The sequence below is a fragment of the Panthera tigris genome, chromosome C1 (assembly GCF_018350195.1).
Source record: "Panthera tigris isolate Pti1 chromosome C1, P.tigris_Pti1_mat1.1, whole genome shotgun sequence".
Taxonomy (NCBI): domain Eukaryota; kingdom Metazoa; phylum Chordata; class Mammalia; order Carnivora; family Felidae; genus Panthera; species Panthera tigris.
The window spans coordinates 70718372-70733949 of NC_056667.1; the positions used below are offsets into that span (position 1 = coordinate 70718372).

Consider the following 15578-nt stretch of genomic DNA (forward strand, 5'->3'; position numbering starts at 1 on the left):
ATTTTATTTCTCGCTTTATAAACCTCTATCAATGATGTCATCACATAAGTGCTCAAGTTGAAATATAATGGAATAGAATCTTCTATATGCTGGGTACACTGCCCACATAAAATTTCAGATTTCAAAAACGTTGATATCGATTAAAGTATGGTATTGACTTAAAGTAACAGCTTAAGACTGAAAATCATATGTGAATCTGCCTGTCCCTTTAAAAAGAAAAGCAATTGCATTTTGGTTGCTGAGCTCTCTTGGATTTATTTTATCTTAACAGCTGTTCCTGAAGTCGATGTTATTCAAATGAGGGGTTTCAAGCTCTTTGTTATGTTTTGCAACTTATGGTGTATGCTATCAAACATAAAACCCAAATTTAGAATGGGGTGATGGGGGAGGCAATTAGCAATACTAGAGAAATAAAATAATATTGAAAAAAACCCTCTAATTTTTATTTAACAAAGATACAACTGATGAACATGATCTGCCTGAGGCCCCGGTAACAGTAGCAAGGCAAAACCCCCAAACCTCTAGGACCGAAAGTTGGATGATATATTTAGTAATAAGTATATGTGTAGTGGGGAGGGGTGGCGTTCTAGATGGAAATAATGGAAATTTTCTGTGGTTATAGAAGATGAGAAGAGAACATATCAAACACTTTTCAGTCCTGGAAATATATGCTGGAAATAAGCATATTATAAACTTTGCCTAACATAGGCCATTCTTTGATCTAGGAAGAATAACTTTACAACTCATACACTCTCTATTTCATTTATTTTTGGTGCACTTGTGTTTCAAAAGGCAGCATAGTCTGAATGTTAAGACTATGCAAACCCTGAGCAAAAATATATGCTTTGCTCTGTCACATACTTGCTGTGGAAACTTCAATTTTCGTTTAATTTACAAATTAAAGCAGTTCACTTCAGTCATAGCAAAGTATATATCAAGTTTTTAACTTACTTAGGAGTTATCATCTTTATGCGTATGTAAGATTTAATAATTTCCTAGTATTAATGTTAATGATTTATTGAATGATTAAGCATTGTTCTCAGAGCCTTAAATATGAATGTATTTCATCCTCACAACAACCCTATAAGGTAGATATCATTATTGCCTTTATTTCCAGATTAGGAATTAAGCAGGGAGAGGTTAAATAATTTGCCCAGGATCACACAGCAAGTAAATTTCAGAGCTAGGGTTCACAGGGCTCTTTTCTTAACCACCATGTAATTACCAACCTATTTAGGACTGCCCTTATCTCTGTTGCTCTCCAATCATTTTTGTTCAAAAGGCTGCTAATTAGTGAAGAGTAGTTTTTTTAATTAAAAAAAATTTTTTTAACGTTTATTTTTGAGAGAGAGAGAGAGAATGGGGAGAGCATGAATGGGGGAGGGGCAGAGAGAGAGGGAGACACAGAATCTGAAACAGGCTGCAGGCTCTGAGCTGTCAGCACAGAGCCTGACGCAGGGCTTGAACCCAGGGACTGTGAGATCATGACCTGAGCTGAAGTCAGATGCTTAACCGACTGAGCCACCCAGGCACCCCAGGGGTAATTTTTAAACTGAGGTAACCACCCTCTGCCTATAGGCACAAAGACTCTCCATGTGGTACAGAACATGGATAGTTTGAAAGGAATCAATTCCACACCCTCCATTTCCACACTTTTCTTCAAATGTATCTGCCTGAGAACTGGCTTGTAGTCTCTCTTCCACCCCCTTCCCACAATTAATTGCCATTTTTCCACTTAACAAAAGAAAGTCATTCTCACACACCCCACTTCTTCCTATGGTGCACTAACCCCAGGTTCGCAAAACACAGGAAATCTGAAGACCGTGTTAGTGTTGAGAAAGAGGGAATGTGACGAACAGAACTGTTGCCTGATAGAGCATTACAAGTAATTCAAACGATAAATCATCACGTGACTCTTGGCATATAATTGAGAATTCGAAGAACTGAGTAACACTGCTACAGCAAATTCCTCCCATTTCCATCTACTCATTTCTGTGGATAAAGTACTTCAGCGTTTCTATCTATACAGTGTCAAATGCATTGAATAGAATTGAAGCAGAACCCAATCATACAAGCAGAATATAAATATATTCATCCACAAATCCACAGGATTTGAAATCCCTTTCATTAACACATGCATTTTCAATAAAATCTCATTTTGTAATGTTTCAAGGTAGTTATCAATTTGTAATATAGCCACTGTTTGATCAGTTGTGTACTACTAATAATTTTAATGATAACTCCATCCAGAGACATTTTTAACACCTAGAACCTAGAGAGTCACTGGAAGTAAAATTATGTCAATATATAGTTAAAATGTCTGTTATAAAGAATGATGTAATGGTCAAGAAAAATTTTTCATGCATGAAAATACACAATAAGATACCATTCTGTGGGGAAAATGGAGTGAAAATATGAATTCAAGGATAAAAAGCAAAAATTTAAATTTTCTAACTGTTAAAGGAGTGCTAGTGTATATACATTGAAATAATATGTTGGGTAACAAATTACTGTGGGCTTTAAATTCTTTGGGACACCTTCATTTATTTATTTATTTATTTTTATTTTTTATTTTTTGAAATTTATTGTCAAATTGGTTTCCATACAACACCCAGTGCTCATCCCAAAAGGTGCCCTCCTCAATACCCATCACCCACCCTCCCCTCCCTCCCACCCCCCATCAACCCTCAGTTTGTTCTCACTTTTTAAGAGTCTCTTATGCTTGGCTCTCTCCCACTCTAACCTCTTTTTTTTTTTTCCTTCCCCTCCTCCATGGGTTTCTGTTACCTTTCTCAGGATCCACATAAGAGTGAAAACATATGGTATCTGTCTTTCTTTGTATGGCTTATTTCACTTAGCATCACACTCTCCAGTTCCATCCACGTTGCTACAAAGGGCCATATTTCATTCTTTCTCATTGCCACATAGTACTCCATTGTGTATATAAACCACAATTTCTTTATCTATTCATCAGTTGATGGACATTTAGGCTCTTTCCATAATTTGGCTATTGTTGAGAGTGCTGCTATAAACATTGGGGTACAAGTGCCCCTATGCATCAGTACTCCTGTATCCCTTGGGTAAATTCCTAGCAGTGCTATTGCTGGGTCATAGGGTAGGTCTATTTTTAATTTTTTGAGGAACCTCCACACTGTTTTCCAGAGTGGCTGCACCAATTTGCATTCCCACCAACAATGCAAGAGGCTTCCCGTTTCTCCACATCCTCGCCAGCATCTATAGTCTCCTGATTTGTTCATTTTGGCCACTCTGACTGGCGTGAGGTGATATCTGAGTGTGGTTTTGATTTGTATTTCCCTGATGAGGAGCGACGTTGAGCATCTTTTCATGTGCCTGTTGGCCATCCGGATGTCTTCGTTAGAGAAGTGTCTATTCATGTTTTCTGCCCATTTCTTCACTGGATTATTTGTTTTTCGGGTGTGGAGTTTGGTGAGCTCTTTACAGATTTTGGATACTAGCCCTTTGTCTGATATGTCATTTGCAAATATCTTTTCCCATTCCATTGGTTGCCTTTTAGTTTTGTTGGTTGTTTCCTTTGCTGTGCAGAAGCTTTTTATCTTCATGATGTCCCAGTAGTTCATTTTTGCTTTTAATTCCCTTGCCTTTGGGGATGTGTCAAGTAAGAAATTGCTACGGCTGAGGTCAGAGAGGTCTTTTCCTGCTTTCTCCTCTAGGGTTTTGATGGTTTTCTGTCTCACATTCAGGTCCTTTATCCATTTTGAGTTTATTTTTGTGAATGGTGTGAGAAAGTGGTCTAGTTTCAACCTTCTGCATGTTGCTGTTTGGGACACCTTTAAAAACACCTCACAACTTTATGTTAAAACATCATGAATTGCATTATGCTGGAAACCACACCCTTTACAAGTTTATGATAAAAAATTATAAGTGGCAACATAAAAATGTCGGAGGGAAGGTGCCTGGGTGGCTCAGTCAGTTAAGTGTCCAGCTCTTGATTTCAGCTCAGGTCATGCGGCAGTTGGTGAGTTCGATCCCTGCATCAGGCTCTACACTGATAGTGCAGAGCCTGCTTGGGATTCTCTCTCTCTCTCTCTCTCTCTCTCTCTCTCTCTCTCTCACACACACACACACACACACACACTCAAGATAAATAAACTTTATTCAAATATGTGGGAGGGATACAAGTTTTTCAAAATTCTTTCAGGGAAGTATATGAGCAAAAAGTTTGAAGACCACTGATCTGGAAGCCCGAGAAGATCTCCCTAGGGTACTTAATATCTGGTCGAGGTAGTCATTAACAATACCATTTTACACATAAAAACATGACTGCTATGTAAAATAAAATGCCCTTGGTCACTGCTCTTATGCCCTGGACATTCAGCAAATAAATGTTAACAAATGAGAACTGAATATACCATTTTGAGTTGACGCGGGCACTTTTTTCTATGCCCTTCTTTCGTCTTTAAGGACACTATGTACAGCTCTGCCTACCACACTATGTGTTTGAAGAAAACATAACATAAAACACAACTTTTAAGAGCACATTTAAGATAAAGAAATGTACTACAAAATTCTCCTGTGAACTTTCTGTTAATATAAGCCAGGCCTATGAACTACTTGGATTATATGATTTCTTTTTTTTTTCTTTTTTTCTTTTTAAATGTTTATTTTTATTTATTAAACAAATTTTTTAATGTTTATTTTTGAGAGAGAGAGAGTGCGAGCAGGGGAGGAGCTGAGAGAGAGGAAGACACAGAATCTGAAGCAGGTTCCAGGCTCTGAGCTGCCAGCACAGAGCCCAACGTGGGGCTCGAATCCACAAACCTAAAGATTATTACCTTAGCCAAAGTCGGAAGCCTAACCGACTGAGCCACCCAGGTGCCCAGGTTACATGATTTCTAAAACCAAATTTAAGACCAAAGTGTCCTTTGGAGATTAAACCAGTAGTTTACTGAAAATCAGAAATTTCCTGAAAATCCAGGGCCTCAGGTCAAATTAGATACAGTTCACACCATGTTCACTATCTTAAAGAGAAAATCTTATAATTTATTCTAGGGCCAAAATTAGACCCCAGAAAGCTTGGATTCTCATTTTATTCTGCTACCAATCCTTAATAAGTAACTTCTCTAGGCCTCATTTCATCATTTATAAAATGATCAGGATTATTTCCATATCTTTGGTTTCCCTTCTACACAGAAGAAGTTCTATGCACTCATAAATTTAACAAACATTTACTGAGCACCTGCTATGTACCAGAGCTGTGGAAGGTGCCAGAGATTCAAAAGAGAGTAAGACCAAGTCCCTTTCTTCCAGGAGCTTCTAGGTTCTGAGAGTATTATGACTGCTTAATTGTTTGCAGATAATTACAATACAGAATGATAAATGCTATGCTAGAGGATTATGGAAAGCACAGTGATAGCTCAATGCAGGAAGTGTGAAGTTAGGGAAGACTTCACAGAGGAGGAAACACTTACATGTATCTTTTATTTGGTCTATTGATGCTTTAACTGTTTGTTTGTTTTTTTAATTTGCATTACTTTTAAAGACGAGGCAATGCATTCATATAGTATAAAATCCAAAATGTACAAAAGGGAATGCTAGGAAAGGTTTCCCTTCTACCCTCCTCCCCCACCCTACCAGGCTGCCCAGTTTCCCTTCTCAGAACAGCCAGGATTGCCATTTTTTCTTGTACATTCTTTCAAAGATTTGAATTCTCTCTGAGAAGAATGAATATAAGATAATCAAATGAAAATGGGGGACTGAGCATTGCAGACAAAGGGAACAGCCTGAGCCTGTGGGAGAATTGGGGCCCATGAGGCCACAGGACAGAATGAGGGTCAGCTCCTTGAGGGGCATCCCCATGCTAAGAAGTTTGGATCTTATCTTGAAGCATTTAGAAGAGCCCTCAGTGGATTTAGAGCAGAGAAGGTACCTGATTAAATGGGTGACTTAGAGGGGATCCTGGGTGGCTTGGTCAGTTAAGCGTCTGACTCTTGGTTTGGGCTCAGGTCATGATCTCACTGTTGGTAAGATCGAGCTGCCAGTGCAGAGCCTTCTTGGGATTCTCTCTCTCCCTCTCTCTCTCTGCCCACCCCCCACAATAAATAAACAAACTTAAAAAAAATAAATGAATGACTTAGAAATAAATGAGTGACTTCTGGCAGAAATATGGAGAATGAATTAGAGAGAAGCAAGATCAGTGAGAGCAACCCATTAGGGGGCAACTGTAATAACCCAGGGAAGGAGTACTGAAGACCTAAGTCAGTACAGAATCAGTGAGGATTGGAAGAGGGCCAACTTGAGCTATTAAGGAAAAAGGATGAACAGCATTATAGAATCAATTGGATTCCAATGAATTGAATTCTTATTCCCTCCTCATCTAAGAATTGGCTGAGTCAAGTTCCAAGAATAATTAGAATTAATTATCCCCTCCCTTTAAGCTGCCACCAGGGCACCCCGTCTTGTCTAGATGTTTATCTCAGTGAACTCAAGATGCCTAAGCTTCCCAGGTCAAATTCATCACTCAAATTCGAATCCCCATATGGCTCTGTCACCAGAAAGTCCCCTATACCCACATTCTTCTCTGACCAGTCTCTTCACCTTCTGGCTCTGGGGGAAACCCGGCTTTTCTCTGAGGACACTGAATTCCCTGCAGCACTCATGAGTGGCAGCCATTTTCTCTCACACTCCATGTACCACCAGGCCAGAAGGTGGTACAGGCAGACTTCTTGCTTCTCCCTGCCACTTCCAAACCATTGTCCCTTTCTTGCTGTCCCCCATCAACTGCTTTGAAACTGATGCCATCAGAATGCACCTCTCTCCAGACCCCCTTGCTCTGTGGCCCTCTCCTGTCCTCCAGATCACTCCCACACAGTTCTTGGAGATTTCAATAGCGGGTTCACTGTCTTTCTCTCTGCCATTCTCCTACAGTGAATGGTCTATCTAATCTCATGGCCTCTTCCTTCCCCAATCTCTTTATTTGCAGTGATCTTTTCTTCTGCCACATCACTTCAGCCACCAAGCCAGTTATCTTTACACCTTGTCATTTATAACTGTCCCCCTCAGTCATCTCAGTTTCAAGCATATTACTTCTATACTTCAGTGCATGCCTCTTCATACCTCAGCTCAAAAAATTCTTCTACTTCACTAGGCACTTTGTTCATTTGACCCTACTGCTCTTTCACTCTGTTTATCTCCATTCCCCAGACCTTCTTTTCCTCCTTACCTAGCTTAGAGTCCACGGTCTTGCACTATAATTAATTCTTTAAATATATGCTCACCTCTCTTGACCCATTATTGTTTCCATTATATTGTCCTGAAAAGATATTTGTCTGCATTCCTTGTCTCCTTCTCTCACCTCTTCCTCCTTCAGTACCTTTGACTTCATTCTATCCTACTGCAGACAAAATTTCTCCATCAAGCAGGGAACATGGATGCACGTAGTTCTTGGGTGACATCTGATTGCTTGTCACCAAAGAGAGATGAGAATGGTATCTACTCGAGAAAGTGCTGGGAAGAGGTTTTGATTGTTTCAGCTTAGATGATGTGCCCACCTTGGACCAATTACTGTGTTCTAAGGAATGTGGTCAACTAGCCTAGCCTGGATCACCTACTAAAATCCTCAGCAAGGCAGCATTACCACAATCAGCAGTCCCACCAGATCCACGTGGAGTAGAGGAGGAGCAGTGAAAAAGCTGGTGTTTTACTAAAGAAAAAGAGATGAAGGATAAATGAAAACAACGGATACCTGTAATATAGTTCTTCAGGTGGTATTGGAACCTGGAAAAGTGGGTGGCAGGCAAATCATAGAAGACATGATTGCAGCATATTTAGATTACAAATGTATTTCATAACGAAAGTAGAGTCTGTGAAATAAATTTCAATGCCTCATCCAATAAGATATAAATAATGAAAAAGAAAATATGAAGAAATAATATTAAGCAAGGCCCTTAAAGTAAAATTTAGAAAATGATAAGAGGGATCTAATTTATATGTTGCAAATCAGCAGCACATGAAATGCATATCCAAATCAGAGCAATACCCAGAAAAAAGCACTTCAAAAATATACAATTAATAGCCTTCACTTTTCATTTGCATGAGAAATAACACTTTAAATTTAACTCACTTTCTGCAAAACTAGGGTAGGCAACCAAAAAACATGAATACATTCTGAAATATTCAAACGAACATAGTCTTAAGGAACAAAAATAAGCAAGGGTGTCTGGCTGGTTCAGTCAGTAGAGCGTGCAACTCTTGATCTTGGGGTTGTGAGTTGGAGACCCATGTTGGGTGTAGAGATTACTTTAAAAAAAAAAAAGAAACAAACAAAAATAAGCATTTGGAGTTTTATTTGTACAGAAAGTCTTGCTATATGGTTTGTTTAGTATAAGAGTAATTTTTTTTTAAATGAAACATCCTCTTTTTTAAACTATACAAAACAAACAAAATAAAACAGGAAAACCCATAAACCCTGCTGGAGGTTTTGAGATGCTAAAGTTCTCAGAACTGCTGTTTGCAATTATAAGAGATGATGAACTATTTATAATCCCAGCATTTTCAGAATTCAGCATATTTAAATGTTGCTACCTGATTTACAAGCCAAGGGATTTAAGCTAGAACTGCAAGCAATATGGATAGAATAGTCAAACCCAGACCAGATGGCTCTTTAATGCTTTTTAAGTAGGTTGGTGGTAGCATGGTGTTATCTGAGGACCCAAAAAAAGCACTTCAAAAATATCTCCCTTATTCAAGTCTTGGTGGCTGAAACTCCACCTTTAGCAATTGGGGAAGGTAGAGGACATATGTTGCTTTTGCCTGCCCAGCATTGATTTCTTTTTCTGGTAACAACATCCTGTTTTTCTTAGGAAAGCACTTCTCCTTAGGTCTCCTTGAAGCAGTTAAGGGGCATTGATTCTGACCCTAAATTTGGAGGTGAGCATGAGACCTGATCTTGACTAAGCAGAGTACCCCACCCTCTGGCCATAGCAGTTGGTTAAGGGACAGGTAGAGAACCCAATGATATCCATTCATGGGATTTCGTATGGAAGGACAGAGAAAGAGAAAGTACTCTTTCCCCTGGGAAGCTAGCAGTGGAGAGTGCTATATGCCTGGGGCCATTCCCCCTTCTTTTCTGCACTCCCCCCCACCCCCCACCTCTCACTTAGGTCAACCACTATGGTGCTGAGATTGGGGAATGCCTGTGTAGACTCCTGCCCAGACCTTCAGGGCCAAGCAACACTTCCACTTGTTAACATTTTCTAGCTTTGGGAGATACCCTAGGACAATTCATTGGCATCTATAAACCGCCGACTCCCATATTTCCCAGACAAATGCCAGAAGACATGTTCTAGAAGAGCCATGTTACCCTATGTAAACGCATGATATTAATATTTCTGTTAATACTCTCACAAGGGAGTTTGGAAAAAAGAGAAATCTCTATTTGTAAGGAATCACTTGATTTTTTTTTTTATTTGGCCTCTTGGAAAGGAGCTAAATGGACATTCAAGTTTTCTAATTATAAATGTAAAATATAAATACTGAATTTGCTCTGTATACAGTAAAGATGACCTATGTACCTTACAGATCTTAGAGTGTCGTAGTCAACGAGGACCTCTAAAATGAATCCTAGTCCTTTTCCCTTCTTGGAAGTCTTCCATGGCGACTAACAAAATGCCAACCATGAAGACAAAGGCATGGTGAGATTTTTTTTTCTGAATGTGTTTCACTTCTCCCTCATTTCCAAATTTGGCAAGTTTCAAGAAGAAATCATCTACAGTGAGAGGAGGTGGCTTAAAAATAGTTCCATCTTATAAATATTTAGAAGTGAACTGACCTGAGTTTATGTACATGCTCCATTACTTCTGTTGCTAACTCTCCTCCAAAATCACTTACTGTCTCCCTCTCGTAGGACAGAGGGACACTGTGTGACAATGTCCTAGACATCAGGGATATACCAACAAATAAAGCCAGATAAAGACACTTCTCTCATGGGGCTTATATCTGCTGTTGGGTGAGACAAAATGAAAACAAATTAGTTAAGACAATAACACCAAGTATGTGACAGAGAGTGCCATGCAGGCAGGATGCCTTAGGTGGGGTGGTCATTCTAAAATCTTAGGGCAGAGGACTCCAGGCAGAGGGAACAAATGCAAAAGCCCTAAAGCCAGAACAAGCTTGATGTGTATGTATGTATTAGTATATAAAGTATGTATTAGTTTCCTATTGCTGCTATAACAAATTACTAGAATCTTAGTGACTTAAAACAACAAACATTTATTATCTTACAGTTGTGGAGGTCAGAAATCCAACATGGGTTCAGGGGGCTGAAAGCAAAGTATCAGAAGGGCCACACTTCCTCCATAAGGTTTAGTGAGAACCTGTTTCCTTGCCTTTTCTAGCTTCTAGAGGTTGCCGGCATTTCTTAGCTTGTGACTCCCTCTTCTACATTCAAAGCCAGCAGCCTAGCATCTTCAAATCCCTCCATGACCTCTCCCTGTCTCCCACCCCATCCCTGCCACCTTCTTTTCCTCATAAGGACCCTTGTGACTACATTGGGCCCACTCAGATAATCCAGGGTAAGCCAAAAGGCCATTCTCCACCTCAAGTTCATTAACTTAATCCAACCTGTAAAGTCCCTTTTGCCATGTAACAATTTCACAGGCTCCAGGATTTAGAATATAGACATCTTTGGGGGGCCATTATTCTAAATACCAGAGAGTATAGAGGAGGAAAGTGGTTGAGAGTTTGAACTCTGGATGGCTAAGCAGGATGGGAAGCCATCAGGGCAGGAACCTGATCTGGTTAAAGTTTTAACAAGATTATTGTGAGTGTTGTGTGGAAAATGGAAGTAGTGATGCCAAAGTGGAAACCAGAAGACCAATTAAAAGGCTATCACAAAAGGGGTGCCTGGGTGGCTCAGTTGGTTAAGCATCCAACTCTTGATTTTAGCTCAGGTCATAATCTCACAGTTGGTGAGTTTGAGCCCCACAGTGGGCTCTGTGCTGACCGCATGGAGCCTGCTTGGGATTCTCTGTCTCCCTCTCTTTGCCCCTCCCTCCCCCAGTTCAAAATAAATAAATAAGCATTAAAAAAAAAAAGAGGCTATTTCAACGGTACAGGAGAGAGATGATGGGGTGTTTAGACTTTGGGAGAGCTACTTAGCTTCTCTGTGGCTTAGAAGCCTACCATAAAATATAGTTAATATTGCAGAGCTGTCCTGGGTTAGCAACAATTCCTGTAAGAGATTAAGTGCAGTACCTAATTCCAAATAGTGCTCAAGAAATGGTAGCTATTATTTACATTTGCTTTAAGCTTTAAGTTTTAATTAAAAAAAAAAAAAATAGAGGAGAGCCTGTGTGGCTCAGTTGGTTAAGCATCCAACTTTGGCTCAGGTCCTGATTTCACAGTTTGTGAGTTTGAGCCCCATATCGGGCTCTGTGCTCACAGCACAGCTTCACAGCACAGCCTCTGTCCCCCTCTCTCTCAAGTAGATGAAATCTTAAGGATTAAGGAAGTGAGGCCCAGTGAGGAGAAACGACTTGGCCAAGCATGCCTTGCTAAATCAACAGATTGATAATAAGCTGTATTTCAAGAGAAAGTAAGGACAGAAGCCACTTCCTGTCATCTTTACAGAAACCAGGAAAGGCAGCTCACAGCTCACTGGGAAGCAATGGGAAGGGCACGGGGCAGAGCCCCATGAGGCAAAGGCCTTGGCTTTGTAGTGTAGGGACATGCAGATGGTATCTGAAGACCTACTTTCAAATGCTGCCACTTACTGACTTTGATTTTGAGCAGGTCATTTACTCTCCCTTTACCTCATTTACTTTTCTTAAAAGTGGGCACAGTATCACACTCCACAAGGTGGTCATGAAGTTCAAATACGAAAATGTAAGACAGAGCATTTTGTAAACCACCACGCCTGTAAAGTTAAGAATTCTTCCCCTCCTCCCAAGCAGCATCCTTTCCATTCCACTCCAATCTTTAAAGGCATTTTCACAATGGTTTTAGATGGACTAACAACCTTCTGATAGCCCTCCTAGCTGGTGGATCCAGCAATGTTTACCAGTTTCTGCTTCTGAGTGCACCAACATTTTCCTTCAAAAGTTAACATTCAATCACAAAATGTGCTTTCTCCAGGCACATGGTTCTGGGTCTTCATTTCTCTAAGCTTTTTTCTGCTTGCAAATTCGCTTGTTATAAACCAGAACTCAGATGCAATAAAAATAACTGTACTCTCCAAAAAGATAACATAGATTTGAAGCTATATGCAACTGGGGATTATTTATAACAAAGCCAGTTTAAGGACGTATTTAGCCAACTAGCACATATATGCCTTACATAACAGTTCATTTAGGCTTTGAAGAGCATTAGCGATAATAGAGCTTCGAGGCCAAATGAGTGGATAGAAGTCAATGCTGCTGTCACCCACAAGGTCAAAGCTAAAATAATAATAGTACCTTTCAGCGTTCACACATGTGAACTACAATACATCAGCTTGTGGACAGCTTATCTGATTACTACACTGCAACTACCTGCTCTGAATCAAACACAACACCCTCCCTCCCTCTGGCTTTGTTCTCAAGAGTTCTCAGCTGTGAGTATATCAAATGCTGTCTAGAACCAGCCCCACCTTCTCCCAAGGGAGAGCCTGCTGTCTGTCTTCTCCACGGAGACCAGAATGGAAATAAATCAGCCATTCAATATGTCTAATCAGATGAAAGCCTGTTCCCTGAGGGATGACCTCAATCCCACGGTGAATGGGGAACAGATTAGCATATCGAAGATCCCAGGGCACCAGACATTGTCTGGTAAACAAAATGAAATTAGAAACACAGGAGTAGGACACAAAAGCCAAGACAAATTAATGCTTTGCGGGTGTGTTAATGGTTATCTGTGTTTAAATGTAGATTTTTGAGACAAGTGGTGAGTCATCTGCAAATAAATGTCTGGTTAGACAACAGTGTTGGGTGAAAGTGGGGAATTCTCATTCAGTAAAACACATGAGATTTAGACTTCACAGGTGAAAGCTCTAGAATCATTGAAAATAAAGATGACTTCCTCCCACCATCAAACCTTGATTACAGATTGGTTTTGGTTTTAGTCAGGGCTCTATTGTAGGTATATGTAAAGCTGGAAGGAAGGAGTGAAGAGACAGAAGAATGAGACTGAAGATGAGCAATAACTCAGGAATCAACGGTGGTCATGGGAATATGCTAAATGAATAGGTGGAGATCCGCAAAACCCACAATGTGGAAAAATATGCAAGACGGGTAACATGGACTTTCCCCCACCCCCTGAAAAGAAAAAAAGAAAAAAGAAAAAAATACAATAGGAAAGGGAAACTTAAAGAATAAAAGAGACATAAGGGACCTATCAACCAAATGCCATGTGTGGGCTTTGTTTGGATCTTGACTTCAACAATGTTTAAAAAAAGTTTTGAGACAATTGAGGATATTTGAACACTGGATATTTCACGAAGTGAAGCCTCATGTTTTAGAGACACATACCGAATATAAACATAGATAAAATGATATGATTTCTAAGATTTGGTTCAAAATACAAAACGTGATTGGTCATGCTTAATAATTATTAAACTTGGGAGATGGGTACATGGGGTTTTGCATATTATCTTCTCTACTTTTGTATGTGTTAGAATTTATCTATAATAAAATTCTTTGTTTTAAATGAGCCAGCTCCAAATAATAAAATGGAAATTGTTCTTGTTAGAAATACAGTATAGTGGGGCCCCTGGCTGGCTCAATTGGTAGAGTATGTGACTCTTGATCTCAGGGTCATGACTTCCAGCTCCACATTGGGTGTGGAGCTTACAAAAAAATAAAAGTAAAAATAAAATAAAATAAAAAGAAATACACTATAGTATTTTAAAGTTTTCTTATATAAGAACATTATAAAAGTCAAATCAAAGTTCACAAAGAAGCTCTCTTGTAAACCAGTTAACCCACATACAGCCCTTAAAATGATGCCCAGTACACTACATGACAAGTGGTTCAATAAGTGTTAACCAATTCTTATTTTCTTAAATGTATTGGTTCTAAATCTTAGCCTACAAATACAAGTGTATAAGAAACAGAGCTTTATTTTAAAAAATTTTTTTGGTAACATTTATTCATTTTTGAGAGAGACAGAGAGACAGAGAGACAGAGCGTGAGATGGGGAGGGGCAGAGAGAGAGGGAGACACAGAATCCGAAGCAGGCTGCAGGCCCTGAGCTGTCAACATACAGCCTGACGTGGAGCTCGAACCCACGAACCGTGTGATCATGACCTGAGCCGAAATCGGATGCTTAACCAACTGAACCAGCCACGCACCCCCAGAGCTTTATTTTTGTACAACTGAACATGTCTCTTTTAATCCCACTTTCTATCAAGGCAATCAAGAAAAGAACCTCAGGCAGTCCTAAAATACTCTCAACATGTTCCCTGTAGTTGTATCTAAGTTGCAGAGTGTCTAGAGATCCAAGTGTTGGAGGCAGGCAGTGTGGGATGGGGGCAGCTATCTGACCCTCAGGTCTTCTGTTTGCACTTCCCATCTGCTGAGACATCCATCATCCCATTTAACCCATTCACCTTTGTGTCCTCTCTTTTCCCCATCTTCAGATTGGGTGGGTCACTAGCCTACTTCTAGGTCAATCTCAGGCCCTTGGAACTCATACTGCTTCTCCCACCACAGTGAGCCATCTGTGAGTTTCTCCAAGACCATTTCTTCCCTGGGATTTTCCTACTTTCTGAGGTTCTCCCTGGGAGAGGAGACACCAATCTCTTCTTCTGAACCTTAAAAACTTAGTTGGAGTTTTGTCCAGCTTCATCTCCCTCCACTGCCCCCCCAGTCCAGGCCGAGGCCAGGAGCTGATGCAGGGCCTCATTTCTTCAAGACCTAGGAAGACAGTTTCCCACAGATCTATCATTTTCGACACTGCCTCCTCTTGCAACCTCGGGAGCCCTTGCTCTTACTCAACCATATTCCCTCACATATTTTTCTGTGCCCTTTTAAAACTCAAATACTGAAAAAAGTTACCCTCTTCTCCGCTTCCTCCAGTCATATTCTTTCTCTGAGGCAATAGAGAAAGAGTAGCTAACTAAATGGGGGAAGGGAAATGATGGGGGAAGATGTCCATAAGTATTTCAATTATTTTTCCTTCCATTCCAACAATGTATGAATGGGAAAAAAAAAAAAAACCACATAGCTGAGTTACTTAGCCTTTTCAAATTCTCATAATTAGTTAAGACAGCCTTGGCCGTGTTTCAGAACGTGCAGAACGAGGATCATATTGGGTGTCTGCCTTCAGCTCAGCCCTCAAAAGAATGATGAACTCGTCAGTGTGGGCTTGTAGGTACAAAGGAGATTCCTGCCTCAATATTTTCCAAAAAGACATAAAACCTGTTCCAACGAAACTAGTAAGAGCAGACCAGAGAAATGTAACCACATAGTGTTCGCCAATTGCTGCACTTCTAATTTTGGGTGGAGGTGCATGTTTTGAGGAAGGCCTTGTTTGGGAAGACAAAATAGAAGCTTAGTAAAAGTAAATTTTGTTCTTTTGGTTCTGAGCCATCTCACCTTGCTTTACATTTAGCAATCATGCCATGC

At 40.0% G+C, this 15578-nt stretch overlaps 1 long non-coding RNA gene across 2 annotated transcripts in view; it reads left to right on the forward strand.

The window, feature by feature from the left end:
* Positions 1 to 15578, forward strand: part of LOC122241476 — a 62998-nt gene that overhangs the window by 5985 nt on the left and 41435 nt on the right. For both annotated transcript variants that reach the window (XR_006221645.1, XR_006221644.1), the window contains exon 2: positions 9559 to 9671. This is a non-coding gene — a long non-coding RNA (uncharacterized LOC122241476). The remainder of the gene's footprint in view (positions 1 to 9558; positions 9672 to 15578) is intronic.